We start from the raw sequence: 7,500 nt of genomic DNA, 5'->3' as shown, positions 1-7,500 counted from the left end.
CTCTTCAAAGTGCTTTTCAACTTTCCCTCACGGTACTTGTCCGCTATCGGTCTCGCGACCGTATCTAGTCTTAGGTGGAGTTTACCACCCGCTTTGGGCTGCATTCCCAAACAACCCGACTCCGAGAAGACCCGAAGCGGCCAAGGCAAGCGCCCCTATGGGCCTAACACCCGCCGTGGGACGAGGCCTCGATCAGAAGGACACCGGCGCTCGCCGTTAGCCGCACTGGGACTTCCGTACGTCACAACTCGGCGCGCTCGAAAAGCGCGCAGATTCGACGCTGGACTCTTCCCGGTTCACTCGCCGTTACTCAGGGAATCCCTGTTGGTTTCTTTTCCTCCGCTTAATAATATGCTTAAATTCAGCGGGTGCTCTCGCCTGAACTCAGGTCGTATGTGTCAAGCGGGCCCGCTTCTTACACGGCCCGCTGGCATCGCAAGTCGTCGCCGCCGGCGCCGACCGAGCGCGTACCGTCGCCGCCTTGGCCCACGGTCGGTCTTGATCTCGTGACCGGACCGACCGACCTGGACCCGCCCCTCGAACGTAGTTGAACACGTCGAGGGGCCGGCGGTGTACGGGACACGCGGTCGCGCCGAGAAAGCTCGGCGACCGCTTCAACTTGGGGCGACGCCCGGCCGTCTTCGCAGAGGCCAGGCGACGGCCCTCGGGTGAGGACGAACGCGACCCTGAGGCAGACGCGGTCCCGGGATTGACCCGAGACCGCAATTCGCGTTCAGAAGGTCGACGTTCAATGTGTTCTGCAATTCACATTACTTCTCGCACTTGGCTGCGTCCTTCATCGACTCGCGAGCCGAGTGATCCACCGTTAAGAGTCGTCCTCGACGTTTCGCCCGGCGCCGAAGCGCGCGGACGTCACACTGTGGGATCGACCACAAAACCACCACCGACAACAACTGCACAAAAACACCAACAAACGGCGCCGAGCGACCGCCGGGCTGGGCCGGCGGCACATCGAGCGCGGTGCCCAGAAGCCACCATCGCACTCGGCTGCCTTGCTATGCCAACGTGTTACGCGTGTCGCACGGGGCGGAACCCCGATTGACGGCCGCCCTCTCGGCGGCACCCAAAGACAATTAAGTGCGCGGTCGGCCGGGGCCTACCACCACTTTCGGTAATGATCCTTCCGCAGGTTCACCTACGGAAACCTTGTTACGACTTTTACTTCCTCTAAATGATCAAGTTTGATCGTCTTCTCGACACGCCGACGCGGCCGTTGCCAGCCGCGACGGGGCCGATCCAAGGATCTCACTAAACCATTCAATCGGTAGTAGCGACGGGCGGTGTGTACAAAGGGCAGGGACGTAATCAACGCAAGTTGATGACTTGCGCTTACTGGGAATTCCTCGTTCAAGGGAAACAATTGCAAGTCCCTATCCCAATCACGAATGAGGTTCAACGGGTTACCCGGACCTTTCGGCCTAGGTTAGACACTCGCTGCTTCACTCAGTGTAGCGCGCGTGCGGCCCCGGACATCTAAGGGCATCACAGACCTGTTATTGCTCAATCTCGTGTGGCTAAACGCCACTAGTCCCTCTAAGAAGTTAGACGCCGACCGAGAAGGTCGCGTAACTATTTAGCATGCCAGAGTCTCGTTCGTTATCGGAATTAACCAGACAAATCGCTCCACCAACTAAGAACGGCCATGCACCACCACCCACAGAATCAAGAAAGAGCTCTCAATCTGTCAATCCTACCTGTGTCCGGGCCGGGTGAGTTTCCCCGTGTTGAGTCAAATTAAGCCGCAGGCTCCACTCCTGGTGGTGCCCTTCCGTCAATTCCTTTAAGTTTCAGCTTTGCAACCATACTTCCCCCGGAACCCAAAGACTTTGGTTTCCCGGAAGCTGCCGGAAAGGTCGTCATGGTAACGCCTCCCGATCGCTAGTTGGCATCGTTTATAGTCAGAACTAGGACGGTATCTGATCGTCTTCGAACCTCTGACTTTCGCTCTTGATTAAAGAAAACATTCTTGGCGAATGCTTTCGCAGTAGTTCGTCTTCCGCCGATCCAAGAATTTCACCTCTAACGGCAGAGTACGGACGCCCCCGTCTGTCCCTCTTAATCATTACCTCGTGCTCCGAAAACCAACAAAATAGAACCGAGGTCCTATTCCATTATTCCATGCAACACTATGCAGGCGAACAGCCTGCTTTGAACACTCTAATTTTTTCAAAGTAAACTTATCGGCCACCGCCGACACTCAGTCAAGAGCACCGACGGAGAACCGAAGGTGAGGCGAACGCAACCAGTGACACGCCTTGCGACGGACCGGCGGCGCTCGCCCAAAATCCAACTACGAGCTTTTCAACCGCAACAACTTTAGCATACACTGTTGGAGCTGGAATTACCGCGGCTGCTGGCACCAGACTTGCCCTCCAATGGATACTCGTTAAGAGTTTTAGGATGTACTCATTCCAATTACAGGGCCTCGTTAGAGTCCTGTATTGTTATTTTTCGTCACTACCTCCCCGTGTCGGGAATGGGTAATTTGCGCGCCTGCTGCCTTCCTTGGATGTGGTAGCCGTTTCTCAGGCTCCCTCTCCGGAATCGAACCCTGATTCCCCGTTACCCGTTATCACAAAGGTAGGCACGTAGCGTACCTTCGACAGTTGATAGGGCAGACACTTGAATGATACGTCGTCGGTGCAGAGACCGTACGATCCGCGTGGTTATCCAGAGTCATCAAACGTCACAGGACGAACCCGGTCGGTTTTGATCTGATAAAAGCGCGCCTCCCGAAGTCGGCGCTTAATGCATGTATTAGCTCTAGAATTACCACAGTTATCCACTTCGCTTACGAGACCAAATAAACCAAGACTGATTTAATGAGCCATTCGCAGTTTCGCTTTACGAGAACTCGTACTTGCACCTGCATGGCTTAATCTTTGAGACAAGCATATCACTACTGGCAGGATCAACCAGATAGCTGCGACAGCTGCGCTCGGCCCTTGCTGGGCCGCCCGGCGCGTGCTCGTCGCATTCGTTTAAGACCGAGGCGATCGCCTGCGGCCGTACTCAGCTTCGACAGTCGCTGGCCGCGACGTCCACGCTCTCGCCGGCAGTGCCAGGCGGAGCGATTTGCGTTTTTTCTTTGCTCGCCCTCTCTCGGGCTCGATCCATTCAGTTTCGCACAAACAAGAGCTCTGCCGGCCGCCTGCAGCGGTGCCTAAAACCCGGGCATAACAATGCGACCGTTCTGCTAGGCCGACAAGCGCTCAAGCCAGACGCTCGATCGAACGCCCCCTACATATTAGTCGAGACAACGGCTCGCTCATTAGCATCGCGTTTGTACTTTAACTTTTTTTGGCTCGGCTTTTTTCGACGCCGATGCCGGCGACGCAGCACTCTCTCGCCCGCCAGCCACCGAGAAAAGGGTGCGCTCCGACCGGCCCCGCACCGCTCTTTCTTGGCTCATTCGAGTTTACTGTCTTTCGCTCTGACATGCCTTACCTAGGGTTAGGTTAGTATGCTTGCACGTTTGTACTTTAACTTTTTTCGGCTCGGCTTCTTTCGACGCCGATGCCGGCGACGCAGCACTCTCTCGGCCGCCAGCCACCGAGAAAAGGGTGCGCTCCGACCGGCCCCGCACCGCTCTTTCTTAGCTCATTCGAGTTTACTGTCTTTCGCTCTGACATGCCTTACCTAGGGTTAGGTTAGTATGCTTGCACGTTTGTACTTTAACTTTTTTCGGTTCGGCTTCTTTCGACGCCGATGCCGGCGACGCAGCACTCTCTCGCCCGCCAGCCACCGAGAAAAGGGTGCGCTCCGACCGGCCCCGCACCGCTCTTTATTGGCTCATTCGAGTTTACTGTCTTTCGCTCTGACATGCCTTACCTAGGGTTAGGTTAGTATGCTTGCACGTTTGTACTTTAACTTTTTTCGGCTCGGCTTCTTTCGACGCCGATGCCGGCGACGCAGCACTCTCTCGGCCGCCAGCCACCGAGAAAAGGGTGCGCTCCGACCGGCCCCGCACCGCTCTTTCTTAGCTCATTCGAGTTTACTGTCTTTCGCTCTGACATGCCTTACCTAGGGTTAGGTTAGTATGCTTGCACGTTTGTACTTTAACTTTTTTCGGCTCGGCTTCTTTCGACGCCGATGCCGGCGACGCAGCACTCTCTCGCCCGCCAGCCACCGAGAAAAGGGTGCGCTCCGACCGGCCCCGCACCGCTCTTTCTTGGCTCATTCGAGTTTACTGTCTTTCGCTCTGACATGCATTACCTAGGGTTAGGTTAGTATGCTTGCACGTTTGTACTTTAACTTTTTTCGGCTCGGCTTCTTTCGACGCCGATGCCGGCGACGCAGCACTCTCTCGCCCGCCAGCCACCGAGAAAAAGGTGCACTCCGACCGGCCCCGCACCGCTCTTTCTTGGCTCATTCGAGTTTACTGTCTTTCGCTCTGACATGCATTACATAGGGTTAGGTTAGTATGCTTGCACGTTTGTACTTTAACTTTTTTCGGCTCGGCTTCTTTCGACGCCGATGCCGGCGACGCAGCACTCTCTCGGCCGCCAGCCACCGAGAAAAGGGTGCGCTCCGACCGGCCCCGCACCGCTCTTTCTTAGCTCATTCGAGTTTACTGTCTTTCGCTCTGACATGCCTTACCTAGGGTTAGGTTAGTATGCTTGCACGTTTGTACTTTAACTTTTTTCGGCTCGGCTTCGTTCGACGCCGATGCCGGCGACGCAGCACTCTCTCGCCCGCCAGCCACCGAGAAAAGGGTGCGCTCCGACCGGCCCCGCACCGCTCTTTATTGGCTCATTCGAGTTTACTGTCTTTCGCTGTGACATGCCTTACCTAGGGTTAGGTTAGTATGCTTGCACGTTTGTACTTTAACTTTTTTCGGCTCGGCTTCTTTCGACGCCGATGCCGGCGACGCAGCACTCTCTCGGCCGCCAGCCACCGAGAAAAGGGTGCGCTCCGACCGGCCCCGCACCGCTCTTTCTTGGCTCATTCGAGTTTACTGTCTTTCGCTCTGACATGCATTACCTAGGGTTAGGTTAGTATGCTTGCACGTTTGTACTTTAACTTTTTTCGGCTCGGCTTCTTTCGACGCCGATGCCGGCGACGCAGCACTCTCTCGCCCGCCAGCCACCGAGAAAAGGGTGCGCTCCGACCGGCCCCGCACCGCTCTTTATTGGCTCATTCGAGTTTACTGTCTTTCGCTCTGACATGCCTTACCTAGGGTTAGGTTAGTATGCTTGCACGTTTGTACTTTAACTTTTTTCGGCTCGGCTTCTTTCGACGCCGATGCCGGCGACGCAGCACTCTCTCGGCCGCCAGCCACCGAGAAAAGGGTGCGCTCCGACCGGCCCCGCACCGCTCTTTCTTGGCTCATTCGAGTTTACTGTCTTTCGCTCTGACATGCATTACCTAGGGTTAGGTTAGTATGCTTGCACGTTTGTACTTTAACTTTTTTCGGCTCGGCTTCTTTCGACGCCGATGCCGGCGACGCAGCACTCTCTCGCCCGCCAGCCACCGAGAAAAGGGTGCGCTCCGACCGGCCCCGCACCGCTCTTTCTTGGCTCATTCGAGTTTACTGTCTTTCGCTCGGACATGCATTACCTAGGGTTAGGTTAGTATGCTTGCACGTTTGTACTTTAACTTTTTTCGGCTCGGCTTCTTTCGACGCCGATGCCGGCGACGCAGCACTCTCTCGCCCGCCAGCCACCGAGAAAAGGGTGCGCTCCGACCGGCCCCGCACCGCTCTTTCTTGGCTCATTCGAAATTACTGTCTTTCGCTCTGACATGCCTTACCTAGGGTTAGGTTAGTATGCTTGCACGTTTGTACTTTAACTTTTTTCGGCTCGGCTTCTTTCGACGCCGATGCCGGCGACGCAGCACTCTCTCGCCCGCCAGCCACCGAGAAAAGGGTGCGCTCCGACCGGCCCCGCACCGCTCTTTCTTGGCTCATTCGAGTTTACTGTCTTTCGCTCTGACATGCCTTACCTAGGGTTAGGTTAGTATGCTTGCACGTTTGTACTTTAACTTTTTTCGGCTCGGCTTCTTTCGACGCCGATGCCGGCGACGCAGCACTCTCTCGCCCGCCAGCCACCGAGAAAAGGGTGCGCTCCGACCGGCCCCGCACCGCTCTTTCTTGGCTCATTCGAGTTTACTGTCTTTCGCTCTGACATGCCTTACCTAGGGTTAGGTTAGTATGCTTGCACGTTTGTACTTTAACTTTTTTCGGCTCGGCTTCTTTCGACGCCGATGCCGGCGACGCAGCACTCTCTCGCCCGCCAGCCACCGAGAAAAGGGTGCGCTCCGACCGGCCCCGCACCGCTCTTTCTTGGCTCATTCGAGTTTACTGTCTTTCGCTCTGACATGCATTACCTAGGGTTAGGTTAGTATGCTTGCACGTTTGTACTTTAACTTTTTTCGGCTCGGCTTCTTTCGACGCCGATGCCGGCGACGCAGCACTCTCTCGCCCGCCAGCCACCGAGAAAAGGGTGCGCTCCGACCGGCCCCGCACCGCTCTTTATTGGCTCATTCGAGTTTACTGTCTTTCGCTCTGACATGCCTTACCTAGGGTTAGGTTAGTATGCTTGCACGTTTGTACTTTAACTTTTTTCGGCTCGGCTTCTTTCGACGCCGATGCCGGCGACGCAGCACTCTCTCGGCCGCCAGCCACCGAGAAAAGGGTGCGCTCCGACCGGCCCCGCACCGCTCTTTCTTAGCTCATTCGAGTTTACTGTCTTTCGCTCTGACATGCCTTACCTAGGGTTAGGTTAGTATGCTTGCACGTTTGTACTTTAACTTTTTTCGGCTCGGCTTCTTTCCACGCCGATGCCGGCGACGCAGCACTCTCTCGCCCGCCAGCCACCGAGAAAAGGGTGCGCTCCGACCGGCCCCGCACCGCTCTTTCTTGGCTCATTCGAGTTTACTGTCTTTCGCTCTGACATGCATTACCTAGGGTTAGGTTAGTATGCTTGCACGTTTGTACTTTAACTTTTTTCGGCTCGGCTTCTTTCGACGCCGATGCCGGCGACGCAGCACTCTCTCGCCCGCCAGCCACCGAGAAAAAGGTGCACTCCGACCGGCCCCGCACCGCTCTTTCTTGGCTCATTCGAGTTTACTGTCTTTCGCTCTGACATGCATTACATAGGGTTAGGTTAGTATGCTTGCACGTTTGTACTTTAACTTTTTTCGGCTCGGCTTCTTTCGACGCCGATGCCGGCGACGCAGCACTCTCTCGGCCGCCAGCCACCGAGAAAAGGGTGCGCTCCGACCGGCCCCGCACCGCTCTTTCTTAGCTCATTCGAGTTTACTGTCTTTCGCTCTGACATGCCTTACCTAGGGTTAGGTTAGTATGCTTGCACGTTTGTACTTTAACTTTTTTCGGCTCGGCTTCTTTCGACGCCGATGCCGGCGACGCAGCACTCTCTCGCCCGCCAGCCACCGAGAAAAGGGTGCGCTCCGACCGGCCCCGCACCGCTCTTTATTGGCTCATTCGAGTTTACTGTCTTTCGCTCTGACATGCCTTAC

General features: G+C 55.9%; 2 non-coding genes and 1 pseudogene across 2 annotated transcripts; all 3 read right to left on the bottom strand.

Annotated features, from left to right (window-relative positions):
• LOC144425401 (large subunit ribosomal RNA) overlaps window positions 1–392 on the bottom strand; it is a 3,695-nt pseudogene extending 3,303 nt beyond the window's left edge.
• Window positions 393–681: 289 nt separating this feature from the next.
• Window positions 682–835, bottom strand: LOC144425428 (5.8S ribosomal RNA). Its single transcript, XR_013477520.1, has one exon. It is a non-coding gene; the product is annotated as a 5.8S ribosomal RNA (ribosomal RNA).
• Window positions 836–1,133: 298 nt separating this feature from the next.
• On the bottom strand, window positions 1,134–2,943 carry LOC144425303 (small subunit ribosomal RNA). Its single transcript, XR_013477447.1, has one exon. It is a non-coding gene; the product is annotated as a small subunit ribosomal RNA (ribosomal RNA).
• Window positions 2,944–7,500: the final 4,557 nt, after the last annotated feature.

Source organism: Styela clava, chromosome 7 (assembly GCF_964204865.1).
Source record: "Styela clava chromosome 7, kaStyClav1.hap1.2, whole genome shotgun sequence".
NCBI classification, from domain to species: Eukaryota; Metazoa; Chordata; class Ascidiacea; order Stolidobranchia; family Styelidae; genus Styela; species Styela clava.
This window is presented reverse-complemented; position numbering and strand designations above follow the sequence as displayed.